Raw genomic sequence first — 12304 nt, 5'->3', positions numbered from 1 at the left:
ACATAGCAAGGATTTGACAGAAGAAAGAGAGCAAGTACAATTTTGAACTTTCGTCCTTTTGCCAGATGCTACGCTTCTTCAGGAATGAAGAAGGCACAATGCTGACACACTCTTTGCCTTCATCACCACCAGTGTAAATGGTTTTGTTCTCACTCTCATTTAACATACTACCAAGGCTGCAATGGTTTGGATCATACTGAGAAATGAGTATGAGACTCGAAATCAGACTAGGATTTAGAACATGAAGAATCAACTTGTTGATAAAAAGTTTGTTGAAGGAGAAGTTTCTAAAGCATTTATCTTGCGGATCAAAAATATGGGAGATCAAAGGGCTGATGTAAGGATTACACACACTAGTGATGAGGAGTTGGCCCGGAGGTGCATCCCAATTCTTCCACAGAAGTATGATGGCTTGGCTACACCACTAAACACTTAGGTTGGAGTACCACCTTTATCATTTAAAAGAATTTAGTGCTATGTTACTTGAGGAGGAGATGTAGCTGAAGACCCACGATGGTGGTGATGCTGCATTTTCAGCCAATGCTAAAGGAAAAGGCATGACATCTTCTAATGAGAAGAAGAAGAAGTTTCAAGGGAGTTGCTATTACTATGATAGGAAGGGTCACGTTGTCAAAGACTGTAGAAAGAAGCAGGCTGATGAAGAATGTCACCTTGAAGTCCATGGAAGGGAAAGGAGTCAATCAACAATGTTAAGATCAAGCTTGAACTTTGGGTCACCACCATTAAAGAGATATGTTCATATACTTAGGCTTCAGTTGTTGATGATTAATGCATTTTGGATAGTGGAGCATCTCGACACATGACCAGTAAGAAGGGCTGGTATAGTTCCTAGAAGCCTCTACAAGAACCCATCAATGTTGTTGTTGGGAATAATGCTAAATGTCTAGATTTGTGGTAGCTACAGGTGAAGAGAAGAAGCTGTCAAATGTGCTATATGTACCCCAAATAAAGAGAAATCTACTATCAGTTGTGTTGCGATGACAGATAGTGGGCTTGACATACACTTCAAGAAAACTGAAGCAAAAATTCTAGATGATGTTGGCAAGGTAGTCGACAAAGGAGTAAGGCGCAATAATCTCTACGAGTTGAGTTCCTTTATAGTGTCCGTAAGAGCACAAGCAAGATTTGGCACAAGCGAGTTGGTCACATTGGATTCGTAGTGCTAAAGGAGATGTAGAAAAAGGTTATGGTAGCTACTTTTCTTACATTTTTAGAATTGTAGGAACCATATGAAGCTTGCATTATGGGCAAGCCATAACGCAAGGCATTTACATAGGAAAGCAGCTCAGGGGGTGCACTACTAAGAAATCCTATGTATCATGTGCGTTCAAGGGATATCACCTCTTTTTCTTTATGGACTTATGGGTTTTTTTTCAAAATCAATTAAAAAACCCCTTCTGTAAATGTATTTCTTTAAATTAAACTTAAAATTTTGAAATAAAAAAACCCCTTCATTTGAACTCACGTGGTATACTTATATATTTTTAGGTGAATCCCCCAAGGAAAGCAGCAATCAGGTAAAGACTCCTCTAGAGCTACTACATGTTGATCTTTGTGGTAAAATGTCTAATACTACAGTAGGGGGATGTTATTACTTTATGTTGTTAGTCGCCAATTACAGTAGGGAGATGTGGGTTTATTTTTTTCAAGATAAGGCTGAAGCTTTTGGCAAGTTCAAACAGTGGCATAAAGTTGTGGAAAATGAAATAGGAAACAAGGTGAAAAAGTTTTGTATAGATTGAGGAGGAGAATTCCTTTCCATGGAATTTGATCGCTACTGCAAGGAGAATGCCATCAAGAACCAACTCACCACTACACACCTCAGCAAAATGGTGTTATAGAACACCGCAATCGAACTGTCATGGAGATGGCTCGATGGATGTTGAAGGCAAAGGTTTTGCGCAATACATTTTGGGCTAAAGTAGTTAACACATCAGATTATGTCCTCAATCAGAGCTACACAAAGGCACTCAAGGATGTTACACCTCAAGAGGCCTACTCTAGTAAGAAACCTTCAGTTTCGCATTTCATAACATTTGGCTGTGGATGTTATGTGCATATTCCATATGCATCAAGGACTAAGCTAGATGCCAAAAGCAAGAAGTGTATCTTTCTTGGATATAGTCAAGAGTCGAAGGCATATCGGCTCTATGATATATAGGAAAAGAAGATTGTGGCCAGCCGAGATGTGGTATTTATAGAACAACCACACTCAGTGGAGGAAGGAGTTCCATCCACTCTATCATCAGTCGGAGAAGTAGTCCACCATTAGCCCACCAACCCATCAATCAAGTTTCCTCTCAAGGAGGAGGAGTTTTCAGAGGATGAAGACTCTCACACATCATAATATCCTGCTTCTACACCACAAGGAAGGCCACTTCCTAAGTGGGCACAACAACTATTTGATGAGCATAATCCAGTACCTAAGAATCTAGAATCTTCAGCAAATGGACCATGTAGATCAAGGAGAATAAAGGAGCAGAGAAGAGCATCTGATCTCATTGTTAATATAGCCTTGATGGCTTAGATGATGGGAATAGTGAAGGAGCTAACCACCTTGTGTAAGATTCCTCCCCCACCCCCTTTTTGATGTCTAGTATCTTTCCCTGTAATCAATCCCTCTTCAGAAATATAAAGACCTTGTTTCTATCTGTTTTAGCCTAGAGAGAGAAAAATATTCTAGAGAGAGAATATTCAGATTTTGAATATTTTTGGATAGAAAAATATCTCTTCTAATTCAGATGAGTTCCCCTGAAACAGAAATTCAAAAAGAATTTTTCAATGTGCAATTGGAATTAATTGAAAATAGCTATAAAGAACCTTAGCCTAAGGGTCTAGATTTTCAGAAATCTTTAGACTATGGTCCAATTAAGGTTCCTATGGACCAATAGCATCAATCCATGTGTAGGGAGGAGATAAATCCAACTTATAAAAAGAAAATACCCAAAAATGAGTAAATGCTCACATGAGGTGAAGAGTTGAAAATGTACAAGGTTTATTAGTAAAAAAACTATGAGCAATATTAAAAGTATGACATATGTAAGGAAGAGGAGTTCTTTAAAGGAGGTGCATATTTCACATAAGATGAAGAGTTGAAAATGTACAAGGTTTATTAGTAAAAAATTATGAGCAATATTAAAAGTATGACATATGTAAGGAAGAGGAGTTCTTTAAAGGAGGTGCATATTTCACATAAGATGAAGAGTTGAAAATGTACAAGGTTTATTAGTAAAAAATTATGAGCAATATTAAAAGTATGACATATGTAAGGAAGAGGAGTTCTTTAAAGGAGGTGCATATTTCACATAAGATGAAGAGTTGAAAATGTACAAGGTTTATTAATAAAAAATTATGAGCAATATTAAAAGTATGACATATGTAAGGAAGAGGAGTTCTTTAAAGGAGGTGCATATTTCACATAAGATGAAGAGTTGAAAATGTACAAGGTTTATTAATAAAAAATTATGAGCAATATTAAAAGTATGACATATGTAAGGAAGAGGAGTTCTTTAAAGGAGGTGCATATTTCACATAAGATGAAGAGTTGAAAATGTACAAGGTTTATTACTAAAAAACTATGAGCAATATTAAAAATATGACATATGTAAGGAAGGGGAGTTCTTTAAAGGAGGTGCATATTTCACATGCTTGAATGAGTTTTAAACTCATAAAAATTGAGATATTTCATCTCTCCTCTCCTCATTCAAGTCTAGTTCCAAAAAGTTAGCTTAACTGACCTAAAAATGGTCAAATATTGACCAAACTGATTTAGAAAATTCTAGAATCAGTTTGTTTGGTTAGGAGCTCAATTTTTCCTATAAATAGAAGCCTCACCCTTGTTGAAAAATATATAGTGTTTATGCATCATTACTCTACTCCACCTAAGCCAAGAACTGTGAATTCATTTAATAATTCACTAGTTTTTGGAGCTTCCCTCTTTCTTCAATCCCCATTAGTGGCTCCATCAACATACTTAACCAATTGATTGGTTGGGGGCCTCTACCGTGAACAAAGAATCAAGCAAGTTGTAAGGTAATTAGTGAATATTCATCTTTCTATAATTTCTCAATGTTTCTCTCTTCTCAACCCCTCTCAAGCTTGAGAAGTTTAATTGGTATGGTTTTTTTAAAATGCTATTGAAGTTTGAATAGTAGTGAAGAGTTACATAATTTAATAAATGCTATTGAAGTTAATTTTCATTTATGTTTAAATTCTAATGATTCTTATGTAAATTCTCTCTCTCACTCAAGAAATGGTCATACTCATGACCCATTCTCAATCCAAATCAAGCTTTTCATAAAGCTTTTCATTAACCCAAGATAAAGCTATGCTTGAGGCCAAATTAATGGCTTTTTCTTATGCTTTTAGTTTATGTATATTGATGATTCAATCCATTATGGATTAAGGATCCAATTAGAGAATCATTTTAATTATTTCCTTAATGATAAGCGTTATCCCTTAGAAAAATTGAGATTTATCAGTCATAGCAGCGGAGCTATGGCAAAATTTTTATAAAAATTATGCATAAAAAATTTTCATTCAAAGCATAAAAAGAGGACTTCCTACCATATTCTAGGAATCATCATCCTAGATTAATTGAAAGAATTTCATTATAATCATGGAGAAATTGAATTTTAATATTGTGCATAAAGGATAAATTTTTATATCAAAAGTGTTATTTTTACCATTTTTATTTTCATGCATAGAAGTATGCATAATGGATAAATTTTTATATCAAAAGTGTTACTTTTATCATTTTTAATTATGTATGTGGATGTGTGGATATGGAGATGGGAGTGTGGATGTATGAACATGAAAATGGATATATGCATGAAGATGTATATGCATAGATGTAAATGTGGATGTAGATGTGGATGTAGATGTGAATGTGGAATGTGGATGTATAGATGTGGATGTATGGGAATGTGGATGTGGATGTATGTGAATGTGAATGTAGATGTGGATGTATAGATGTGAATGTGGAATGTGGATGTGGATGTATGTATGTATGTGGATGTAGATGTGGATATATGGATGTGTATGTATGAATGTGGATATGGGATGTGGATGTATAAATGAGGATGTGAAAATAGAGATAAGCATGTAGATGTGGATGTATGGATGTGAATGTGGATGTGGATGTGGATGTATGGATGTGGATATGGATGTGAATATATGATATGTGATGTGAAGGAATCTGAAGTGAAGAGATGAAAAAGAAGGTGATTGGATGAGTACACATATATATGGAATGTAGAATAAGTAATGTGGATTAATGAGGGATAATGTGGAAAAATGAGAGTTAATATAGAAACTGTATTTGTAAACTGTTTGTAAATGCTGTTTGTAAATGGCTGTTTTATGTCAAGAATGCTGGGGAAGCATTTTGACCGTCTTGTGATTAAGGTCGTGGAGACCTAACTGATAAAGTTGCAACTGCTGACGGAGAGTCAATGGAGGACGTCTCGCGTAGCAAGGTCGACCGAGGTCTTGACCAGCCTCGGTTCGATTAAAATGGTGAGCTTCCGGTACGGTGGATGAGGGACCAAGGAAGCGGCCTATGAGTGAAGCGCTAGGTCACCTGCGAAGGATCCTAGAGGGTGCTGACCATACGGTGCTCGGGCTCTGGGTCGCCCAGGATACCCACGCGTGCGTCGAGGAAGATATTGGAACAAGGAGTAAGAGTTGTTTTCTGGAACCGGGCATGGATCTGGTTGACTGACCTTGCTGGTCCTCAACGGATGAGTCCATGGCTCTTTTATATGGATCTGTTGGTTGATCTTGCTGATCTTCAACGAGAGTCCATCTTGATAAGTGATTATATTGTTGAGTATTATGGGCTAGGAACTATTGAAACGGCCCCTGTGTGGACAGGTGGTGAGCGTTCTAGTTGCCAATGATGCCATAGATACTCTGATGAAGGAATGATGGGAAATTATGAATCAACCGGATAAATTGGAAGATTGTGATCAGTGGTACTATGGTTTCATTAAAGGATTGTTTTAAAGTTAGCTGATGCTAAGAAAAAGGCAATTTCATATTGGGTGTGTAAGTGGTGTGGCTAGTTTTATGTTTGCATGAACTTCCGGCTAGGGGGCCTTGGAACTCTTTTCCTTGGTACCCGGGACAAACCTAACCAAATTCCAAATTGGATCCCATCACTACAGTGGTTGGGCGGTTGGCTAACCCATGGGATCGGATGGGGTTAGGCTGGACTGATGGATCCGTAAATCGAGATTTAATTTCTATTATTACGATAGATGAAGTAAATCCCGGATAGAAATTGTTCTATGGATAGGAATCAACGGCTGTGCCTCTTGATGGGGAAAAAAGCGTTGATCCCAATGATCCAAGTGCAAGTTTCTTCCTTGATTTGACCAAGTACCGTTAAAGGTGCAGTCAGATCAGTTGATCCGTAATGATCTTGACTACGTTAGAGTAAAGAGTTATCCTGGTGGAATCGCCCATGCTTTTCGGGTAAAGGAAGTTTTTCCGGTTTCGGTTTTGGACAAACCGACGGATTAGTCTCTTGTCCGGATATTCGTGGGCGAGGCCCCGAGTGTGAGACCCCTACCCGCGCATGATGTGTTACTTCCGCTGCTAGTACCCCGAATCCGTTCCGCGGTGGAGATTGGGATCTCACAGTTGGTATCAGAGCATTTGGTTAATAAAGATCAACTGAGAAGACAAATATGTCAAAAATTTATCAAGAAGCACAAAAAGGTTGTAATTGTGTGATATAATTCATACAATTTGATGTTCAAACTGAAATTCGTAATTTGGTAATTGGGTCTTCAGATGGAAGTACCGCAATTATATAGAATCCCTGACTTGCTTGAGGCCTAGACATGAGGGTATTTACCTTATAATTCCAAGAGCCACGACTACCCGTATATACCGAGAGTATACTGTAGCTCTTTACTGACAGTATATACGAGTAAATCTAAGACTTGAAATTATAAGCGTTAATGCTATCCAGATGATGAATTCGAATGTGGTTGATATGATTTTTAGTTCTGTTTGAGAATTGATGAATTGAATTGGATTCTGATTGAAAATTCTGATTGAAAAATGATGATTTTTGAAATTAGTTGAAATATAAAAATCTGAACAAAACCACAATGAGGATGAATGGAACGAGTCCCAGTGATGATATTCATAACTAGAATGATGATAATGAATTCAGCAAATCACTATGAGATTAGTGGGTTGTGCTGTCAAATTGTTACTATTAACACTTGATCAGTAGATCAAGTTAAGGGATGACAAATTGAGAACTTGCTTGACTGAAATTCCCGTGGAGGAATGTTCAGAAGGAAATTTTTCGGTCTAATGGACCATTATCATGTTAAAGATATGAATGATATGATCTGAATATTAATGATGAGTTCTATATAAGGGATATTTATCCCAGTGTTCTGCTGGGTTGACCAGAATATAAGGAACCCCAAAATAAAATTGGATGTTAAGAAAAAGAGTTGTCCTCTACCTTGCGAGATGAGGACATCTCGCACTTTTTAAGTGGGGTAGAATGTAAGATTCCTCCCCAGCCTTCGAGGTATACAGGAGTAAGAATCTCCCTTTCTGATCTTATAATTATTCCCTCTCTAAAATAAAAGAAAGTTCTGTTTAACAAAGGAAAACCCTTTTCCTAGAATACTTCTCAAGAGTCCCACCTGTTTTAAGGATTCAGAACAATGAGTTCAGAAGTGAGAATCGATGTTTTGGATATCAAGGTTTTGGTCTTCATTCGAGTACGGCCCAAAAGAAGTTCTTTATCTCTTGGGGAGTATATGAAGTTATCCCCCAGATATTGTGAGCCTTATATCTGAATTCAATGAAAGTAGGTGACTTAGCCTACAAGCTTCTTTTATCTCTTCATCTCAAAATTCTTAATGCCTTCTATAGAAAAATGTGTCAAACCCAAATCATGGAAAGACAGTAAAACTTCAGTGGCAAGTTACCGTTGGCTTCTAAGTTACGCTAGCTCCTTCCTTTATATAAGTCGTAACTTTTACTTGTCGCTCACAGTAATCTTACTTCCATCGATCTCCTTTCTTTCTTAATCTCGTTCATGGCTTGGCAACAAGAATTAGTTTTATCCATGATGATTTCTCACCTTCAAGACGCAAGGGAGTCTGTGAAGAAAGATTTTATAGAGCAGTATGAGCGCTCACTTTTCCCTCACTTGGGAACTTCTGTAGCGCAGACAAAATGGCGGACCTATCAAGACATAACTAGGGTAACACCCTGGGGTCAGCAGCACTTTCGTAACAATGTCCACTTGGCCATGGTTATTGAAGCTTTGGGTTTGGGTCCCCGATACTACTGCGTCATGAGATCAAGGCATCCTGGGTTTTCTGAGCGGGTCTTCTTACTGGCGTGTTTTCTTCCTCATGAGAAGATATGCCTTTACCCCGTTTTTGGCTTGCCTCTCAGAGGTCCTTTTCTTAGAACACCTCATACCACTGAGATAGGCGCAGCAATAACCCACAGAATCATTCCCATAGATGAGTTACCTTATACTTGTGCAGCTTGTGAGGACTGCTTTTGTGACCATATGATGGACGGGCTTATGGAAGTGTAAAGAGTTCCTCTATCTTACTGTATAAGTTCCGAGAATGAATAAAGTTTAAATCTTGTTCGTATTTTGAATCTTGCTCTCTTTAAGACTTATCTTGGTGGTTAATCTTGATTAAAATTTTTCTCTAAGTCTCATATTCGTGCATCTTGCGAAATTATCCCAGTTTGCGAGATGAGGACATCTCGCATTTTTTTAAGTGGGGTAGAATGTAAGATTCCTCCCCCACCCCCTTTTTGATGTCTAGTATCTTTCCCTGTAATCAATCCCTCTTCAGAAATATAAAGACCTTGTTTCTATCTGTTTTAGCCTAGAGAGAGAAAAATATTCTAGAGAGAGAATATTCAGATTTTGAATATTTTTGGATAGAAAAATATCTCTTCTAATTCAGATGAGTTCCCCTGAAACAGAAATTCAAAAAGAATTTTCCAATGTGCAATTGGAATTAATTGAAAATAGCTATAAAGAACCTTAGCCTAAGGGTCTAGATTTTCAGAAATCTTTAGACTATGGTCCAATTAAGGTTCCTATGGACCAATAGCATCAATCCATGTGTAGGGAGGAGATAAATCCAACTTATAAAAAGAAAATACCCAAAAATGAGTAAATGCTCACATGAGGTGAAGAGTTGAAAATGTACAAGGTTTATTAGTAAAAAAACTATGAGCAATATTAAAAGTATGACATATGTAAGGAAGAGGAGTTCTTTAAAGGAGGTGCATATTTCACATAAGATGAAGAGTTGAAAATGTACAAGGTTTATTAGTAAAAAATTATGAGCAATATTAAAAGTATGACATATGTAAGGAAGAGGAGTTCTTTAAAGGAGGTGCATATTTCACATAAGATGAAGAGTTGAAAATGTACAAGGTTTATTAGTAAAAAATTATGAGCAATATTAAAAGTATGACATATGTAAGGAAGAGGAGTTCTTTAAAGGAGGTGCATATTTCACATAAGATGAAGATTTGAAAATGTACAAGGTTTATTAATAAAAAATTATGAGCAATATTAAAAGTATGACATATGTAAGGAAGAGGAGTTCTTTAAAGGAGGTGCATATTTCACATAAGATGAAGAGTTGAAAATGTACAAGGTTTATTAATAAAAAATTATGAGCAATATTAAAAGTATGACATATGTAAGGAAGAGGAGTTCTTTAAAGGAGGTGCATATTTCACATAAGATGAAGAGTTGAAAATGTACAAGGTTTATTAGTAAAAAACTATGAGCAATATTAAAAATATGACATATGTAAGGAAGGGGAGTTCTTTAAAGGAGGTGCATATTTCACATAAGATGAAGAGTTGAAAATGTACAAGGTTTATTAGTAAAAAACTATGAGCAATATTAAAAATATGACATATTTCACATGCTTGAATGAGTTTTAAACTCATAAAAATTGAGATATTTCATCTCTCCTCTCTCCTCATTCAAGTCTAGTTCCAAAAAGTTAGCTTAACTGACCTAAAAATGGTCAAATATTGACCAAACTGATTTAGAAAATTCTAGAATCAGTTTGTTTGGTTAGGAGCTCAATTTTTCCTATAAATAGAAGCCTCACCCTTGTTGAAAAATATATAGTGTTTATGCATCGTTACTCTACTCCACCTAAGCCAAGAACTGTGAATTCATTTAATAATTCACTAGTTTTTGGAGCTTCCCTCTTTCTTCAATCCCCATTAGTGGCTCCATCAACATACTTAACCAATTGATTGGTTGGGGGCCTCTACCGTGAACAAAGAATCAAGCAAGTTGTAAGGTAATTAGTGAATATTCATCTTTCTATAATTTCTCAATGTTTCTCTCTTCTCAACCCCTCTCAAGCTTGAGAAGTTTAATTGGTATGGTTTTTTTAAAATGCTATTGAAGTTTGAATAGTAGTGAAGAGTTACATAATTTAATAAATGCTATTGAAGTTAATTTTCATTTATGTTTAAATTCTAATGATTCTTATGTAAATTCTCTCTCTCACTCAAGAAATGGTCATACTCATGACCCATTCTCAATCCAAATCAAGCTTTTCATAAAGCTTTTCATTAACCCAAGATAAAGCTATGCTTGAGGCCAAATTAATGGCTTTTTCTTATGCTTTTAGTTTATGTATATTGATGATTCAATCCATTATGGATTAAGGATCCAATTAGAGAATCATTTTAATTATTTCCTTAATGATAAGCTTTATCCCTTAGAAAAATTGAGATTTATCAGTCATAGCAGCGGAGCTATGGCAAAATTTTTATAAAAATTATGCATAAAAAATTTTCATTCAAAGCATAAAAAGAGGACTTCCTACCATATTCTAGGAATCATCATCCTAGATTAATTGAAAGAATTTCATTATAATCATGGAGAAATTGAATTTTAATATTATGCATAAAGGATAAATTTTTATATCAAAAGTGTTATTTTTACCATTTTTATTTTCATGCATAGAAGTATGCATAATGGATAAATTTTTATATCAAAAGTGTTACTTTTATCATTCTTATTTCATACATAAAAGTATGCATAAAAGAAAATTTTTATATCAAAAGTGTTACTTTTATCATTTTTAATTTTCATGCATAGAAGTATGCATAAAGGAAAATTTTTATATCAAAAGTGTTACTTTTATCATTTTTAATTTTCATGCATAGAAGTATGCATAAAGGAAAAATTTTTATATCAAAAGTGTTACTTTTATCATATTGGATTTCATGCATATAGGTATGCATAAAAGATATTCTTTTTATACTAAAAGTATGATTTTCCTCATAAATGGATTTTATGCTTAACTTAGATGCATAAGAGAAATTCTTTTATTCTAAAAGTATAATTCCCTACCAAATTGAAATCATGCATAAGAAGATGCATAAAAGATTGATTTTAATTTCGAAAGTGTTAGTCTCCTTAAATGGAATTTATGTATAAATAAATGTGTAGAGAAATCTTATATCAAATAAAAGAATTCTCTTTTTTTTTTTTAAAAAAGATATGAAATGTGATAAGATGTGATAAGAGGTGTATGAGATGTGATAAGAATTGATAAGATGCGTATGGAAAGTGATAGGATGTGATAAGAGGTGTGATAAGAGGTGATAAGATGCTTATGAAATAAGTTAGGATGTGATAAGATGAATTAAGATGTGTATGGGGGGATGAGGTAAGAAGTGTATGTGATAGGATAAGATATATATGGGTTGTGATAGGGCGAGAATGGATGTGATGTAAAAGATTAGATGTGAAAGTATATGGGGTTATATAAATGGGAATGTGAAAATGGATGTATGTATGTGGATGTGTGGATATGGAGATGGGAGTGTGGATGTATGAACATGAAAATGGATATATGCATGAAGATGTATATGCATAGATGTAAATGTGGATGTAGATGTGGATGTAGATGTGAATGTGGAATGTGGATGTATAGATGTGGATGTATGGGAATGTGGATGTGGATGTATGTGAATGTGAATGTAGATGTGGATGTATAGATGTGAATGTGGAATGTGGATGTGGATGTATGTATGTATGTGGATGTAGATGTGGATATATGGATGTGTATGTATGAATGTGGATATGGGATGTGGATGTATAAATGAGGATGTGAAAATAGAGATAAGCATGTAGATGTGGATGTATGGATGTGAATGTGGATGTGGATGTGGATGTATGGATGTGGATATGGATGTGAATATATGATATGTGATGTGAAGGAAT

This window comes from Cibotium barometz, chromosome 35 (genome assembly GCF_041138505.1).
Source record: "Cibotium barometz isolate CiBa-2024 chromosome 35, ASM4113850v1, whole genome shotgun sequence".
In the NCBI taxonomy this organism is placed as follows: Eukaryota; Viridiplantae; Streptophyta; class Polypodiopsida; order Cyatheales; family Cibotiaceae; genus Cibotium; species Cibotium barometz.
Note: the sequence above shows the minus strand (reverse complement) of the source record.